This window comes from Halichoerus grypus, chromosome 7, assembly GCF_964656455.1.
Source record: "Halichoerus grypus chromosome 7, mHalGry1.hap1.1, whole genome shotgun sequence".
NCBI classification, from domain to species: Eukaryota; Metazoa; Chordata; class Mammalia; order Carnivora; family Phocidae; genus Halichoerus; species Halichoerus grypus.
This window is the reverse complement of record NC_135718.1, coordinates 10007542-10026321: the sequence shown is the minus strand read 5'-3', so window position 1 is coordinate 10026321 and position 18780 is coordinate 10007542. Positions and strand designations below refer to the sequence as shown.

Below are 18780 nucleotides of genomic sequence, written 5' to 3'. Positions count from 1 at the left end.
ATTGTACCCCGAATGGAAACGTTAACACACAACAGCAGAAGAGATAAATATGGCAGACAAAAGTTTTCCCACAGCCTTTAGCCCCTTAAACATTCTAATCCCATTGAAGATATTTATGCCTGGCCAAACATTGCCACTGGGGGCTGGGCTCCTGCCGGTGGCCCCCTCGCAGCGCCCGCCGCCTTTGTAGAGACCAGCTGCCCGTTGCTATGGCGATCTGGTTACGGAAGGGCAACGCAGGGCACCTCACCCAAGCGCTTTTTTAACCAAACCACATGCTTATTAAAAGAAAGAAGAAAGTTTCCATTAAAATATCTGGGCTGATTACATTTGGAAACTTAATAACATGAGTTGACTCAAATAACTCCCATTGAACTGAACCCCAGCAGGACTTAAGAGTTCACCGGGGGGAACAAACATCTCTGATGAAACTTGGCATCTTAACCCTGTTTAACATTTTAATTAAGAAGGGAAAATTCGGTGTCATTTGCTTTTCTGCGGTCTCCAGGAGCGGCAGGGGACATGCTTGAGAATTCCTCCAAGAGGGCAGGCGGAAAGAAATACATTAGCTAATTAGGGATGATGCAAACATCTATATCCAAGACATATATACCACCCCTTGCTTGCCTGCCCACATTTTCTGCTGCCCTTCTCCTACTGGACAGATTTCTTAGAAGAGGGTGCAGGAGTATAGCTTCTACATCTTTTTAATACTGCTAATTGAGAATGAAATTATTGCTGGAGTCTTGTGCTCTAAGCGGCTAGAGAAAAGCCTAGGACAGGGGCACACATCTACGGCCCCGCTGGTGGGAAATGCCCAGAATTTGGTAACTTCAGAAAACTCTCTCCAAGCCCTCATTTCATAAACATCAAAACTCATCTTTTTTTTTTTTTAATGAGCATTTCCTTTTTCTGGCCAGGCAGGCACCCTGGGGAAAGCTTCTTCTTAGGATGGCCCAGTTAAATAGAAAATATTATCTTCTCTGTTTTGCAAATGAGCTTGTGAAAGGGAGTTTAAAATAGCAGCCAGGGAAAAAGCTGCAGCCGGCTGTGGGGACACAGTGGTCGCCTCTGTGCCCCGGCTACTGGTTCATCCCAGTCCTGGAAAAAAAAGCAAACTGAAGCAAGAAATAGTAGGAAAATGCGTTTCACGAGAGGGTGTATAGAGATCTTCAGTGTATTTCAACCTCAAAGAGGAGCCAGAGACTTTTTCCTGTGTTTTAGTTTGTGTTGCTTTGCTCTGACACACGGAGTCAAACCCGCACCCTGAGGTTTTGTTCATTTTAAGCTCCTTCCTCCTTTTGACATCCCTTAATATGCAACCTAGTCCTGTATGGCTGAGAGTTTCCTTCCTGGGAAACTTCCCTGCCCTGCTTGGCCTGCTGTCTCCCGAGGGCCCCAGGGAAAGCAATACCCCCCAGCCCCCTCCATCTTGGGGCCCCAAAGGGATGGGGAGCAACTGAACTATGTGTTAATTGCGTTAAGGCGCTTTCTCTAATGAAATAGTGGCTTTCTCCATAGCAACGGTGATTAAAAGATGCAGAATGGCGGGTCCTCCAGGGCCCGTCTGTCTGGGAAATGATTGCTACTTTACAGAACAATTCAGTCCAGATAGAAGTTTATTGTGTACATTTCGCCTAAGCTGACTGCTCAGGTCACACTTCCTAAAGCCGCTTTCTCTCCCTCTGAGCGCTATTTTCAGGCTGACTTGGGGGAGGGAGCCACGGGATATTTGCCGCCTGGCTGCAGGGGGGGGGGGTGGTGGTAGATGGGGGCTGTTTGGAGCTGGGGGTGGGGGAGAGAGAGATGAGACCTGCTCTCACTCGCGATCAGAGGATGGAGGAGAAAAAACCCAAAGCTTGCAGCTTGAATGTAAGCCCGCTCTAAAGAAGCCCCATGCTTCATTAAGCATCTTTCAAAATGCTCACTGAGGTGCCTGGAGCGGGTAAGGTAAATTCCCTTTCCATTTCGTGCACCTTTCCAAAGCACAGGGCATTCCTACTTTATATACACTGTAGGGTAAGTGATTTTCCAAGTTGGATGGGCGGGGGTCATCAACATTATCTGGACCAAAACACGCAGAACAGGGTAAGATAATGGTCCTAACAGATTGGAGGATCCCAAATGGGCGGGAGGGAGGCATCCTTCCCGCGCTGCACAATCCTGCTTCTTTCATGTCCAGGTTCCGGGTCTCCTCTAGTAGATAAACCAGAAATACGACAGGGGGGTGCTAGGACGCAGCTCACACATAGACCACGCCTCTGATGCACACAGAAGGAGGGACGGTAGAGGCCACCTTCGGAGACAATGAACTAAAACTTGCTGGGAGGCGCTCCCAGTAGGTAAAGCCCAGTTTGGAATAGGAAAAGAAACTAAACATAATCATGATTTAAAAATCCAGACTCAAGCCTGAACATATCCCAGAGTATGTTCTCAACTTATAATGGGATCAGATTTAAATGTATCCAATTTAAGAGCATAGGCTCTGGAGTCCCAGGCCTGGGGGAGATTCCTGGCTCTGCCCGCTCTCTGCTGCCTGAGCTTGGCTGAATTCCTGAATCCTCAGGTTTCTCCGTTGGAGAAATAGAGATGAGAATTAAAGGAGAGAATTTTGTAGAACATTGACTTCCTGGCATGCAGCAACAGCTCAAAAATTATAATAAAAATAGTAATTTTTATTATGCAAAGTAATGCTCTATTACGTTTATATAGCACTCCATGACTCACAAAGTGCTTCTACTTATCTTCCCTCTTATAATCTTCCTAACGACCCTGGGCTGTTCCGATAAGCCCTGGTTGTGCCTCGCTGGAGTGAGATCAAAGCCCTGTACCAGGCATTGCCAGGTCAAGCAGAAAAGGCCAGTTGCTGGGGACAAAACAAACCCAGAAATCCAAACTTCAGAATCTAGCCCTGGGAACTGGAAATGTTCTAGGCTGTGGGATCCAGGGGTGAACAAGGGCAGGACAGTCCTGCCAACCTGGGGCAGACAGTTCTGGAGGGCCACACGGGAGAGGCGGAGGGTGCAGTGGACCCAGGCCCAGGGAAGCAAGGAAGGCTTCGCAACTCTATTTTTATTAACAAAATTTTGAAGATAACATACTTAAAGGGCCTTTAAGTGTTTAGATTTCTCGAGGAAATAAAAATGCTATTTATACTGGCATAAAGTATAATTATTCACACTTTCAAAAGTGTTTGAAGAAAACTGGAGGAAGGCCACAAATCTAAATATTTAGAATGCCAAGAAATCTGTGTGCTACTGTGATTTCTTTTCTACTTAGAGAATAACTCATTTTAAAAATTATTATGACCCCAACTTTCTAATCCTAAGGGAAAACTTCAAATTCTAAACAAAAGCTAATATACAATTTAGCCTGAGCAAAGAGCCCTCTAATTACACTTTGTACACGGCCCATTATCTGGGTACTTAATACGAATACTCAACATTCCCCAAAGGTATTTACCCAAACAGCTGCAGGAGCATCCGTTACCACACAGTGGTCTCTAAGACTGAGAGGACCCTGATAGCCTCCCCAATAGCAGACAGTCCTGCCTATGCGTTCACCTGCACCCTTGAAGTGTGGCACCTAGGATGTGGTCCAAGAACCACATCTGGGGGAGATTTTGGAAATGCAAAACTCCAACATCCCAACCCCCTACCCCTGCCTACTGACTCAGGATCTCCATTTTAACAAGATCCCCAGGTGATTCATATGCATATTAAATTTGGGGAGTGGAAGGTCTACCTACCCAGGGTTTGCACATAGCAGAGAGAAAAGGCACATGGGTTGGCTGGAGACTACATATCCCAGCCTCCCTTGCAGTGAGGCGTGGCCATGTGACTAAGTCCTGGCCATTGGTAGATGAGCGGAAGTGATATGTACAACTTCCAGGTGCGGACCTTAAAAGGTAGGAGTCTGCCTTTCCCTTCCTCTCCACTTTTCTTGCTGGCTGGATTTGAGCGTTGTGGCCAAGGATGGAGCAGCCATCTTAGATCACAAAAGGGATATACATATATATAATCACTGAGACAGTAAAGGAAGGGCTTCTAGGATACTGGTAAATTTCCATTTCATGACCTGCATGCGATGTATAGAGGTGTTTGCTTTATTATAGTTCATTAAGCAATTTTTTAAAGATGCACTTGTGAGTGACTTCCCATACATGGGGATCACACTGAGATGCCGTGATTGTCACTCTGTGGCTGTGCTACCTATGGAAGGGACATCAAATTGGCCACATCCCCTTAACCAGTCTCAGCCCAGAATCAAGAAGAAAGCTGAGGACCTGGTTAGATCCAGTCCACTTCCATCATTTTACAGATGGGAACACTCCATTCCAAAAGGCGAGCTACTAAATCACACTATATCCGTATCTTGTCTTTCCTATCCCACCCATTCTCTCTTCTCTTTGTTGCCTGTCATGCATGGACATACTGACTATCATACCGTGAGGGTTAAAATCTTAAAATCAGAGTGATTTTCCTGCTTCCTTCTTCACTTAGTTCCAAAGTCTGGACGATTCCACCAGAACGCTTTTCATGATTAAATAATCGCATTAATTTTTTTTTTTTTAAACGTACCAACTCTGTTTAAATCCATGAGTTCATATGATATTTTAAAACAAACTTACTGGTTACCTTTGGAATATGCTAGGAAACCAACTCCTTATTTCAAAAGTTGCTAAATAACAAGAATGAAGCACTTAGACTAGCTTTTCTACATGAACTGTGCTTTGGGGTCAAAGAGTTGATGAGGTAAGTTATCTTTATAGATAACAAATGAAGATGAAATGATAAAATTAGACTATCACCATTTTCAACCCTTAACTAAATAACTAATCTAGGCAATAATCACTAATGGCTGCTAATATCAAAAAAGAGAAACAACCAGGAGTTTTCTTTTCATTCTTATTTGGAGAACACACCATTACCTGTGAGTCTTATTAAAAAACTCATACCTGGATTTCATTAAGCCTTGAGATGAAATCAGCAATTGACAAAAAGTACAGGGGAAAGGGGAACATGTTCAGTGACACCATGGGGACATAACCAACAAAATCTGGACCGTGAGAAACTCTGCAGGACAAATGACCAGATTTCTTCAACTAGTAACTTCCAAGCAGGGAGAAATGTGCAGACCGGACTTACAGATGAAAATAAACTTTAGAGACATGTTAAATGATTGCAACAAGCGGACCTAATTTGGATCCTAATTTGAACAATTAGTAAAACAATGTATAAGATAATTGAGGAAATGCTACCACCGAACAGATAGTGATATGGAGGAATTGTTGATGATTGCAAAAATGGAGCTCTGACAAGGAATGCTAGTGGTTTATGCTTATTTTAAGAACATATATCTTTTAAAGATACATGCTGCAATATTTATTGATGGAATGATATGACATCAGGGTTTTAGTCAAAATAATTCAGGATAGGGGAGGGGAGTCAAGGTAAGGGGGAGTAGATAAAATACATGCAATGATTGTTGTTGAGGCTGTGTGATAGGTATAAGGGGGCTCATTATATTACTCTAATTTGTATGTTTGAAATCTTCCATAATGAAAAATTTCTCGGGGTGCCTGGGTGGCTCAGTCGTTAAGCGTCTGCTTTCGGCTCCGGTCATGATCCCAGGGTCCTGGGATTGAGCCCCACATCCGGCTCCCTGCTCAGTGGGAAACCTGCTTCCCCTCTCACACTCCCCTTGCTTGTGTTCCCTATCTTGCTGTCTCTGTCAAATAAATAAATAAAATCTTAAAAAAAAAAAGGAAAAAAAAGGAAAATTTCTCTTTTTTAGTGAAATTACCTGCAATCCCAAGGATGCTAGTCTCTGCTTTCTGATCTGACATTGAGCACCCTGAATGAGCCCATTGGCCCCTTTCTATAATCCCAGTAAATGAATAACATCTGAAACTTTTGGTCACAACTCTCGTGAGGTCAACATTGCTCATGAGGTCCATGTGATGGACTATTGCCATTCTCTCTTATACAATAGCCTCTTTGACCTAAAGAAATACACCCTGGGGCACCTGAGTGGCTCAGTCAGTGAAACGTCTGACTCTTGGCTTTAGCTGAGATCATGATCTCAGGGTCCTGGGATCGAGCCCTGCATCAGGCTCCACACTCAGTGGGGAGTCCACTTGTCTCCCTCTCTCTCTGCCCTTCCCTCTACTCATGCACACTCTCTCTAAAATAAATAAATAAATCTTAAAAAAAAAAGAAAGAAATGCACCATGACCAAAGATACCCTGGAAAGGACCTCCCTACACACACACACACACACACACCCACACACACACCCACCCACCCACCCACCCCTAAGACGGGGGTGGGGAAGAAGGCATTGTAATGACAATTCTGGAAGTCCAGCTCCCTCCTTTCCATCATCAACCTCTGAAAGCTCAACCTTTCCTCCTTTGGGAGTCTTCATTCATGGAGAAAGGAGTGTATGTTTCATAGAATCATAGCACGGACAATATTTTCAAGAGGTTCAATCCAGCCTGTAACTGGGATATGTGGATAAGGAGGTGGCGGGGGCGGGGGGGGGGGCTTGTGCAGCCAGCATAAGAGAGCTTCCCCCCTCAGCCTGGGGACTTTTCCTCTGACCATTTCTCTACTCTCTACTACTGTTGGGTTACTTGTGAATTGTTTGGTTAACACTGTGGCGAGAGATGGTGCAACAGTGACTTCAGTCCACAAACAAGACATGGCCCCATTGCAATGGTGTTTGCATCATCACTGTCCCGTTCTACAGGGGGACACCTTCTTGATGGCTGTAGCCTGGGAAGCATTTAAATAATTTGCATCGTAGAGTCAAAAGAACATTCTTTTTCATTGTAGGTTCTTTTCAGTTATTATAGGGTAATATATCAATAATATAAAGCCACATACATTCATCTTATTTTTTAAAGGGTAAATTACAATTAACTCATATAGGCTGGAAACAAGTTAACTGTTCCCCAATTCCTCGTAATCACCAACTTCTTTTTCTACTGGGAAGTGGGAAAGAGGGGGGAAGGCTGACCTGCTTAATTGGTGGTCAAAAGTGAATGAGATCCAGAATGCCTGGGTGGCTCAGTTGGTTAAGTGTCTGCCTTCAGTTCAGGTCATGATCCCAGGACCGAGTCCCACATCAGGCTCTTTGCTCAGCTCGGAGCCTGTTTCTCCCTCTGCCTCTCCCCACGCTCATGTTCTCTCTGACAGATAAAATCTTAAAAAAAAAAAAAAAAAAAAGTGAATGAGTCCCTACTGCCTAAACGCATTCAATGAGCAATCCTAGACTGGAAAACAAACAAACAAACAAAAACTATAAAAGACATTATTGGGAAAATTGACCCCATTAGATATACTGTAGATAACTATTGTGCTAATGTTTCATTTCCTGATTCTGGTCGTTGTACTGTGACTATATGAGACACACAGAGAGAGAGACAGAAAGAGAAAGGCAAAGTATTAACAATTGATGAAACTGGGTAAAAGATTTGCAGTGGTTCTTTGTACTATTCTTGCAAATTTTCCACAAGTTTGAAATTATTTAAAAATACAAAATTTTAAGACGTGATGAGGAATCTGAGACCCATGCCCACCGACACTAGAACCCAGCCCTTGCCCAGGGCAGCCCAGCCCTGTCCCACTCCCTATGAGCAAGGCTGTGTGTGATTCCAGGAGGAGAGGGTATCAGGCAGCCGAGGAAGAAGTGATTCCTTCTCAAGGGCAGGAGATGAGCTGAATCAAAAGCTAGAGCCCTCAGCACTCTCTTAGGCCAGAAGCCTGGAGACCTTTATTACCAAAACAAAATAACGTAATCAGAACAAAACAAATATTCCATATGGTTTAATCTTTATTTTTACAGGATTTGGCAGGAGCCGTAAGGTCTGGAATGGTGGGTCTTTTGGGGAACTCTGTATTTATTAAAATGGTCTGGACACTGGTTCATATTATTCTTTTTCTTCCTTTGAAGCGGGAATGGAAAGTCTCCTGATAAATGGGCAGTACGTGGTCCAGTTTAGGTAACTAACTAGTCTCATATCCTTTTATGCTCCAGTACCAAAATGTACTCCTGCAATTTACCTTCTTGAGATTCTAAGTTCTCAGCTACCTAAACTTGCTAAAATTCCTGTGCCAAGTAGAGCACATGGACCCTTGGTCATGTCAACAACAGGACAAAGTTTCACCTGGAAAGTTTCATCTAAAAGAATCTTATAAATATTATAAATTTACTACAGGGGATCTAATTCATCCTTCTTAGAAGAGAGATGGAGTTTATATTTTGTTATTCTACAAGTTCCACATAGTTTACAAAGTTAACTTCTTCTGCCAAATACTGAAATTCATCTTCATGAAACAGGGCAACAGACACCCAGGTTGCTATATCATAATGTAAGCTTAATTTAAAAATTATTTTAAAAACTTAACTGTTAAAATACACATAACAAAACCTACCATCTTAACCATTGAAAATGCACAGTGCGGTAGTGTTACATATATTCACATTGTTGTGCAACCAAATACCCAGGACTTTTTCATCTTGCAAAACTGAAACTCGGTACCCACAAAATAATAACTCCCCAGTGGCCTTGCCCAGCCCCTGGCAACCACCATTCTGCTCCCTGTCTCCATGAATTTAACTCTTCTAGATAGATCTGTGGAATCACACAGTATTTGGCTTTTTGCGACTGGCTTGTTCCACTTAGCATAATGCCCTTCAGTTCCATCTACGTTGTAGTGTGTGTCAGAACATACTTCCTTTTTAAGGCTGGCTAGTGTCCCATTATATGCACTCACATTTCGTCCATCCATTCATCCATGGGCAGACGCCTGAGCTGCCCTCGCCCTCTGGTGATTGTGATTCATGGCTGCCACGAACTAGGTATACAAATCTCTCTCTGAGATCCTGCTTTCAATTCTTTTGTATATATACCCACAAGGGGAATTGCTGGATTTATATGGTAATCCTATTTTTACTTTTTGGAGGCACCTTGTTTTCACAGAAGCTGTATCATTTTTCATTGTCACCAACAGTGCACAGGGGTTCCAGTTTCTCCACGTGCTCACCAACACTTGTTCTGTTCTGATTTTTTTTATAGTAGCCATCCTCATGAGCAGGAGGTTAAACTTTTCACGTTTAGCGTTTCGTTGTACAATAAAAGGCTGGCTCAAAGAAATATTAGGAACCAGTGGTGCCTGGGGGGCTCAGTCGGTTAAGCGTCTACCTTTGGCTCAGGTCATGATCCCGGGGTCCTGGGATTGAGTCCTGTGTCAGGCTTCCTGCTCAGTGAGGAGCCCACTTCTCCCTCTCCCTCTCTGCTGCTCCCCCTGGTTGTGCTCTCTTGCTCTCTTTCAAATAAATAAACAAAAATCTTAAAAAAAAAAAAAAAAACCCACACACAAACACACAAAACAAAGAAATATCAGGAATCAGTGAAAAGGCATGGAAGGCATTATCTTATCTTTTTTTAAGAGTTTATTTTAAGTAACCTCTATACCCAGTGTGGGGTTCAAACTTACAACCCTGAGATCAGGTGTTGCACACTCCACCGAATAAGCCAGCCTGGGCACCTCTATCTTCTCTTATTTTAGGAAGGAATGTCCTTTGCCAGTTATTTAGCAAGACGGCGCTGCGCTGGAGAGAAGACTGAAGCTAGCAAGCCCGTGAGGAGCCTATTGCACTAGCTGAGCTGAGAGCAAACGGGTGTGCAAACTTTACCAGGGTCAGGGGAACGAAAGGACCGAGATGCTAGAACTACACTGCAGATGAAGTGGATAGGGCTTTTTAAGTGACTCCATGACGGACACGAGAGATTGGAGTCAATGATCCCACTGCACCAGGTCACAGCAGGTAGAAGTGGGAGCAGAGAGGTGACAGGCGACCCCCTGATGACACCACCGAAGGAGGTAAAAAGAAAGCAGGGGACTTGGCTAGAATAAAGGAATTTTGATTCATCTGTCCCACGTAGGCTTGTCCTGCCAACTATTTCTCCCCGAGCGGAGCCAGAAACCCTCCCCAGCTTTGGCCCAAGCGTTCCAGCAAAGGCATGGCAAGGGCAGGCTGAGTGCTGGGCCGGCTGAGGAACAGCTCTCAGCCCCCTGGCTGCAGCCTGCTTGGGGACCCTCAGCTCTTCCTTTTGCAAAATGAAATCCAGTGGGTGTGGGTGTGGGGGCGCCAAGCCCTTCTTAAGAAAGCCAAGCCAGGCCCCGGCTACTGCTCTAGCAGGCGGGTGGTCCCTCCTTATGGGGGTGCGGGCTGGGCCCCGTGCTTTCTCCGGCAGCAGGGCAGTGAGCACAGGTCGTGGAGGAGATTTGAGGCACCTTCTCCAAGTTGGAAAGGCACGCTCCCTTACACACAAACGACACGTTGTCGACAGAATATGGAACCGGCCATCCTCCCACAGATTAGAATTTGGTGATAAAGTCAGTGTTTCTCAGTCATAACAGCGAGGAGAGAACATGGTGTGTGGAACTTACTGGAGTCCTAGCATTCTGCTTTCTATAGAAGCAGCAAGGAGCTTACATTTCAACAACAGTAACTACCCTTAGCCTGTCGCACATGCCGAATATTTGCAGCGTGTGTGCGTCTACGTGGGCTTGCCTGCCACGGCACATGCATTTGGTTTTCATTGTCCTGGACTGACTGGAGGAGTAAAAGCTCTCTCCTCCCTGGAGAGAAAGTGGGGGTCAGCCCATACATTTTCCAAGTCCAGCATGTGGTTTCCGTCACATGTCCCTTATTAAAGTCCGTGGGAGCTGTGTGGGGGTCGGGGAACGTGTGACCCCCCAACACTCCCTGAGGAAAGGGGGGCGCTAGTACCAGAGTTAGTAACCAGAGCAACACATAACAAGGTGTCTCATTCCAGACTGGGTCGCCGTGGTCCTGATGTCAGGGACGGACGAGATCCCCAGCGCCCCCGGGGAGCCGGACCATTCGATGGTCACGCCAAAAACAGGTGGGCTGAGGACTGGGGAGAGCACGTGCATTGGGGCAGACGGGCCCTCCTGGCGGGCAGACAGCAGCGAGAGGCTTGGAACTCCCAACACCAGCCTCATCCACACGGGCTCAGGACAATCAGGGCTCCAGCCGAGACAAAAGTCACCTTACACTTAAGAAAGGCGTAGGTGGGGATTTTCCAGTTTTGTTCTTATAAAAGGGAGGAAAAAACCCAAAGCCACAGTTTAAATAAAATGAATATTTGCTTTTTCTTTATCATTGGAGGCATGTCCCAGGCACCTTGATTATCATGTTTCCATACTTCTAAAGAAAGAAAGAAGGATCTGCAATGGATATCCATATATATTCTCAAACTAAAGCATGGAGTGACCTTCGCTGAGAACGCCTATAATAGTAAGGGCAGGCATATGTAGAATTTCACCGGGCGCCTCGCTGGCTACGTTAGTAGAACATGTGACTCTCGGTCTCAGAGTCATTGGTTTGAGCCCCACAATGGGTATAGAGATTACTTTGAAAGAGAAAGAAAGAATTTCAAATTTTCCTCGATCCTTTCTCATTTTAATCTTCTTTTTTCCCCTCTGGTAAGTCCTATTCAATCATTCAGAAAGTGTTCACTGAGAGCCCACTAGGGGCTGTTTGGGGTCTGGTGATAGAGCCTCGGGCAGGCCAGAGCGGACCTCTGCCCCCAGAGCTACCAGTCCATTGAGGAGACAGACAGACAGACAGACAGCAACACAAACAGGAAACACGGTCTGTAGAGAGCAGGCCTAACACAAGAATGCAACAACATTCTAATTGTCATGTCGAAAGCCAATGGTTGGGTGCTAATTTAAAGGGGGGGGGCTGCTAGAGGCCTCCCCAGGGGGAAGCCAGCAGAGCCAGAACAGGGAGAACGGCATTCTGGGGGCAACAGGAGGCTGGGCCCCAGGACAGCGGGCGGGTACCTTGCTCTTCCTCCGGCCAGGTGAGGGTAGGACACCCGTCCAAGTCGCCAGCTCGCTGGCATCAGAGCCAGGGTGAGAACTAGATCCTCCCCTAGTCCCCTGTTGTCCTCATTGGCCCCAGGGGGCTCGCCGCCTTCATCCCTTCCCGTGTGTGTGTGTGTGCGCACGTTTTCTTTTTACTATCAAGTCAGTTTTCTTTGCCTTGCCTCCTCTTACCTCCTGTGATGCCCTCACACCTTCCTTCAAGCCATAATTTCAATCTTTCCAGACCACGCGTCCTGCTTATGTCAACATGTCCTTCTAGGTCCTCACGATCAGCGCGCCGCTCTCTTGTGGACTCTTCCCCCGGGAGCACACCGGTAAGAGTGCAAGGGGCTGATGACAGCAGTCACGGTGGCGGCTCACCCCCGGAGGAGGAGGGCTGCAGGGACCGTGACCCCAGCAGGACGGTGGGAGGAGCTGGTGCGGGACCGGCAGCTGCTACTGGGTTTTCTGCCTCTCCGGCCCTTCTCTCGTTCCCCGCGCCGGCACGAGTTTCTCCGTGGGCCCAGAGCTCTCTGTTCACACGCCCCAGCAGCAAGGGTCTCTGAGCCTTGTAGTGGACGCGGCCGTGTGTGCGTGTTGGTCCTCAGCAGCTCCCCCATCCCATTGCAGGGGCGCGGCCCTGGGCCAGGTGGAAACCATCCCATCTGCAAGGTCATTGTCCTCACCTGGCTGGGCCCGGGTCAGCTGAGGCCAGCGCTGCTCAGCCCCTGGCCTTGTGCCTTCTGCTTCCTCCTTCCCCTTTCCCCAGATCGCTCCCTCGCTACACCCCCCTGCCCAAGGAGCCCTGTACGGCTCTGTGTCTGGGAAATCTGACCCAAGACCAACCTGTTCCTCTCCCATAGCCGTAGTTACTTATATACTCCGTGCACCTGCTACTCCCAGTCAGCCTCTCCTCGTCTAGGGACGGCCCTCTTCTGCTCTTTCCTTCGATTCTAGCACCCTCCTTCTGAGGATCCGTTAGAAGGCCATTTCTTTCCCGCGCTGGCAGCACATGAATTTTCGTTTTTACACTTAACAATCCAGGGAGTGGCATTCCAGAAAGGAAATGGCAGCTTGCGGAGAACCAAGGCCCCCCCCCCCCCCCCCCCCCGGCCAACCTCACGGAGCGGCAGCTGGTTCAGGGGCGGGGAGGGCGGGCTCGGGAAGCCCACGCTCTTATCGAGGTGACGGGCTGCAGGTGCTCTAGGAAAACTGGAGAAGCACCGACCTCAAGGACTTTTCAATGCTTTTCTCATGGATTTTTTTGGAACCGGAATTTCTTAGTTCACCAGCCACGTTGGCCATGCTCTCTGTTGCATCCTTCTGGGGCTTTTCTCGTGGGGCTCCCTGCCTTTCCGTGCGCCCCCCCCCCCCCAGGGGCTCCCTCTGGGAGAGGCTTAGATGCTTGCACATTCCACCCTAGGTCTCCTGGTGAAAACAACAAACCAGTTTAGCTGATGCTAAGAAATCATCTGGCTTGTCCATTTTGTGGTGGGTATGCTCGGTTTCTCTCCTGGGAGATGAGGATGCGGCTTCTCCTCGCCGGCTGGGACACAGCCCCTTCCAGCCATGGCTGCCCCCCACTGCCATCCAAGGTGGCTCCGGGGGGCTGCCAGGGAGGACACTGTTTGCACACAATGGCACGCCAGTGTAGGAGCCCACCCCTCCTGAGGGGCTTCACTCGGCCTTCCACTCTAGCGCCCAGGGCTTTCTTTCAAATTCTTTGTATTTCAGCCAAATGAAACGGCACGCTGGTCCCCAAGCATGCCCTGTATTTCTGCCTGCACACGGGGTCTTATTCCATCCCTTCTGCCAGGAATGCCCTGACCCTCCTTTCTCAAAACTGACTGTTGGTCAAAGATCAACTCCCTCAAGAAACGGCTCTGATCGCCTCCATTAGATGCAAGCTTTTCTTCCTAAGAGCGTCCATTGGATTTTGCAGAGAGCTTTCCAAGAGCGGGCACGGGGAGAGCCCCCGGCCCCTAGGGATGTGGGGCCACAGCCCCGTGATGTGCGGGGTCAGTATGAGGGCTGTTCGCCCCCGGACCACCCCTGCCCGCCGACCACCCGTAACGACATGTTCTCATGGGCCAGGCGGCTCTTCTCTCCAAATGCCACTGCGGCCTCACGTCTCTAAGCGGGTCACAACTCACATGAGCCGAGCAACCGTGTCACCTGTTCATACTGGTGCTTTTTTTTTTTTTTTGGTGGGAGAGCACTAAACCAAAACAGGCCTGCCCTCAAGTACTGGGATCCACAGACCCATTAGGCCAGGAATTCCTTATGCAAAACAGCCAAATGTCCCCCGACAGCTCCTCCCCACAGGTGCTGGTGGCTGCCAAGACCTGTCAGCCCCCCGGCGCTCCTGGGGTCCTTTATTCCTCTCTCTCACTGTTCATTGGGCAGCAGGTGACCATGAAGGTAGCTGTCGAGGCACAAATAGCCCCACAAGCATAATCTTCTCCTCTGGTGAGCTAAGAAGCTGTTCAGCACGTACCTATTCACCCTGCCCCCTGCCCCCATGTGTGAACACGCCATCAGGCAGAACCACGGATGCATCTCTTAGCATCCTTAGTCACTGCCCATTAAAAGGCAAACAGACTGGTGCTTCTCCAAGGTTATAAAGAGAAACTCCTCATTTATGTACATCAAATTTACAACTCTTCTTTATGGGCATTTCCGTTGTTCTTAATGTGTTAAGAGCCTGCCACATTCAATCGATCCCACTGTGGACTCACTGCTCAGGAATGCTTTCTAAACATTTCCACCCAGTGCTGTGAAGCTGAGTCCAAGGAGCAGACCCATCCTGAGGGCCTGGGAGCCCGGTCTCAGCACCCACCTGACCCAGACACACTTTCTCGAGGGAAGTTTCTCCGATGAATCCAGTCTCTGGCTGGCTTTCTCAGAGCAACGTGCATCATTCCTATGGTCCAACTTGTGTTGCTTGTCTCAAGCCTTTAGAAAGAATTGCGACATGAAGAAGGACTTCAGACATGGTGGACCAGGCACTCACGGGGAGGTGGCACCTGGTATGGACCTTGCAGATTTGAGTGTCTGCAGCTGGAAGAGGTTGGGCAAGACAGGTGAGGGGACAGACTCAGGGGAGGTCAAGAAATGGCTGAGAGGGTTTATGGAAGGGAGATGTAGCAAAAGTGGACAAAGGAGTTGGGCATGCCAGTGGGGCGGGTGAGGTTTCATGCAGTAGGTGATGCAGCGTTGTCTCATGTGGGACCAGGAGAGACAGATCAGAGTCAGATGTCTGTCAGGCTTGTGAACTGGCTGGGAAGGTTGGCAGGCTATTGCAATGGTCCTGGTAAAAGGGACTGGGGGCCTGCACTGGCCCGGTGAGGCTGGAGACAGGGAGGAAAATGGGGGAGAGACTGGGCTGCTCTCTCAGGCCTGGAGATCTCAGAGCTAAGTCATCCATCAATATAAAATGTCTCAAATGTGCAGATTTCTCCTTCATGGCTTTCCTTGCAGAAAGATGACTTAATTCAAAGACAACCCAAATCTGAAAAAAATCAAGGAAGTGGCAAATAAGAAATACAATTTATATCAAGAACATTGGCCCAGATGGACCAAAGGAAAGGTTTACCTTCCCATGCATAGTTTAACCAGGGGGGGAACGAACGGCAAGAAAGTTTCTTTCTGCCCCCTGGTGGCTCCTGGGAGAATTGAACTGGAAGGGCAGAATGAAGAAAGGGGACCAGTTTCTTCACCTTGAGCCCAATGTCAACGGAGCAAACACCACTCCAACCACAACGAAGACGTTTCAGACGTCCTGACATCTCAGATCTTCGGCCTGAGGTCGGCGAGCGGAGCTCGGGCCCCCGCCAGTGTGGTCTGCTGAGTGTGAGCAGGTGGTTCTGCCCACTGCCCAGCTGGACAGCGGAGTCGGCCGCAGAGACTCTAACTCCGCTTCCACTGAGCAGTTGCTAGAACGTGACCCGGGAGCAGAGCGTCTGACAATGCTCAGGAAACAGCTCCACTGGGCCCCGTGTCGAATCGCACCGGCCCAGGTGCTGCACACAGATCTGCACACCACAGAATGCACTTTTAATTAGGTTGGGGTTTTCTGGTTTGAGGGGTGTATTGGAGGGGGGGTGGTAAAAGCGACCGATCTATTCGCAACTTTCATCTTCCAGCTCACCTCTTGTTCCCCACCAGGGCGGCATCCTGCAGCCCTATATAACATCACTTCTTTTCCACTCAAAAATGTGCTTTTGATTTCCTTTTTGATAATGCTCTTCAGCTAACATGTGGCCCTGTGAAAAGCCAAAATTAGGAGGTAATGCCTCTTCCAGAATTTGCCTTCATGCAGAAGAATAATGCAGAAGGACGAAGAAAAGCAGGAGCAGTTGGGGGCTGGCTGAGAACAGTCCAGTCATGATCAGTTAAACTGTAACTGGATACGGCAGGCCCGCTGTGCAGAGCATTCGGCACGGCCTACAAAATGCTGCTGGTTTTCCAGATATCCTGTTATTTAGTTTTGTCTCAAACAAAACAAACAAAAATGCGCATAATTGCACTGGGCCTCAAAACCCATTTTAATCTCCCAGTATAGCAAGGAAATCCCGAATGGTGGTGCCACTGGAGAGTGAGGCCCTCCGTGGGCTCCTACGAAGAATTGTTTATCCACATTCTATTAGAGAAAGGCCAGCCAGTAGAAAGTTTGTACCCTCCTAACATTACAGCGTCCTTTGTAAACGGGCATCTCAAGTGGATTCTAATTCCATAGTCTCGAAGACCTGTTTCGGTATGGTGAATTTTGCGGATAACTGTAACTTATCCAGTTAATAGAATCTTTTTGTGACTTTAACAATTTCAAATAGAAGTATTTGAATGCATTCTATCCTTTTTCCTGGATTGGAGTATACCGAATGTACTTTAACTGTTTCCTTGACAATTCAGCATTGTCATTACCAATGTCAACTCTGACCTGACGATGTTGTGTGCTCAGGGGTTGATGTTTGGGGTTCTATGCCTTGGACTGGTAGGGTCTGCTCTTCCTTTTTTCTTTACTATTTTGCTAATACTTCCTTACCTTTCTTTTTGTCGACATCTGCTTTGGGCAAGGTGTAATGGGCTGCAGAGCAGGGGCTAGGCAAGGCCACTTCTCAAGGCAACTGTCCTCGCCCCCTACCCGCTGGCCCCCCACCTGCCCAGTTCGCCTCTCCTGATGAGGAAGCTGAGGTTTGCTTGCCTTCTGGTCCTGGCCTAAGGTCCCACAATTAGTTAGGTGATCCGGGGACTTGAACCTGGTCCAGCTTATCACTAGAATCCAGGTTCCCTCCATGTTTTGTTTTGTTAACTTACTAAGGTTAATAAAAGGATCTGGTTGCTAGTGGAACGTGGTCAGAAGGTCGCTCTAGGTCTGCTGTTGGCCCTCCCCGCCTTACAGTCCATCTTCCCTTCTCCAGAGCGGGCTCCCAGCACCACCGCCCAAGGGGGCAGTGTTGAATGTCAGTGGGCATACCGCAAGAGTTGGCCAGGAGGTGATGTACACCCTTCCAGTTCACTTTATCCTTTTCCTTTGGCACCAAAAATTTCTTCTCCTTATGCCTCATGGCCCAGTGGCTTTCCCTTGAGTAAGGCATGAGCTCTAGAGCCTGGATTCAAGCCCAATTTAGCTTCTAAGAGTCAAGTTTGTTTCTTTGTTTCTTTGTTTTCTTTTTAACCTCACTTTTGGATACTCCGTTTATGTTCCAGATGGTGAAGAGCCCGGATAAGCAACCTGCAGATAAGCAAGGCCCGAGATTCATCATCACTCGCTGGTAATGCTGACATAGGACAGTTTCCATATCTTAACAAAGGCAATAAAGGAGTAATAGAAATGAATAATGCGCTCATTATCGTAAGCTCAAAGTGGTCTCCAGACTTTCTCCTCCCAACTTGGATCCTTTATTTCCAAACTCTCTTGACAGCATCTTTGGTGACATTATCAGAAATATTAATTACTGCAAGCATGAACCACCAGCGGCTGTAGATGCAGACTTCATAATTACACGCAGTTGGCCACACATGGATGTTTCTCTGGCCGTCTTATAAAAAGCATATGGAACAGAATTAAGTAAATCACAGTGTGGCTCTCAAGAATAGGCAGATGACCAGGGAGACCAGAGATAGTGATCCTTAATTCCTGTAGGCATTGCCCTCACACTGTCCAGAGCCCCCTGGAGGCCGCTGACCAACCTCGGGGGCTCCTGCGGACCACCCCCTCCCCCGCCCCGCCCCCCAGCCCACCAGCTCTGTTCGTGGGTGGCCGCAAACAGTCTGGTGAAGTGAATCCAAACGATGTCTCCGAACCTAAATCACGCGCCTCTAGTGAAATTCCATGAAGATCTCCACATTGAGGACATTGATAGGCAGTTTGGGTCAGAAGTAGGCTGTACTAGGGAAAAAAACAACAGTAATCAAAATCACCCTTAAAAATACGATAGTAAAGGCATAAAAAAATCTCTAAGGCAGACCTGTAAATCAATCTATTCTGTCTTCTGGACTTACTCATGTGAGGTAACCACCAGCTGTGTATTCAACAGTACAGAGAAATGTGTAATGAAGATTTATTTTTCCCATTTTCTTCTGCGCACAGGTTCACTGCATATTTTTGGGAGAGATGCATATAAATCCTTTTATTGGTATAGATTCAAAGATTTTTATTGATAAATCTATAAAAATTTTTTTTTCTACTTGATCAAAATAAACATGTAACTAGAACTAGAAACCTGAAAGAAAATCTGAGATGCAATATAAAAATGGAAATAATAGAGACGCCTGGGTGGCTCAGTTGGTTAAGTGTCTGCCTTCAGTTCAGGTCATGATCTCAGGGTCCTGGGACTGAGCCCCATGTCGGGCTCCCTGCTCAGCG

The 18780-nt window shown here is 47.5% G+C and overlaps 1 long non-coding RNA gene across 1 annotated transcript; it reads right to left on the bottom strand.

Annotated features, from left to right (window-relative positions):
* Positions 1-17458: 17458 nt before the first annotated feature.
* On the bottom strand, positions 17459-18502 carry LOC144382446 (uncharacterized). The gene is made up of 3 exons (XR_013449427.1): positions 18417-18502; positions 18219-18303; positions 17459-17646 (listed from the first exon to the last, which is right to left on the bottom strand). It is a non-coding gene; the product is annotated as an uncharacterized LOC144382446 (long non-coding RNA).
* Between the last annotated feature and the right edge of the window lie 278 nt (positions 18503-18780).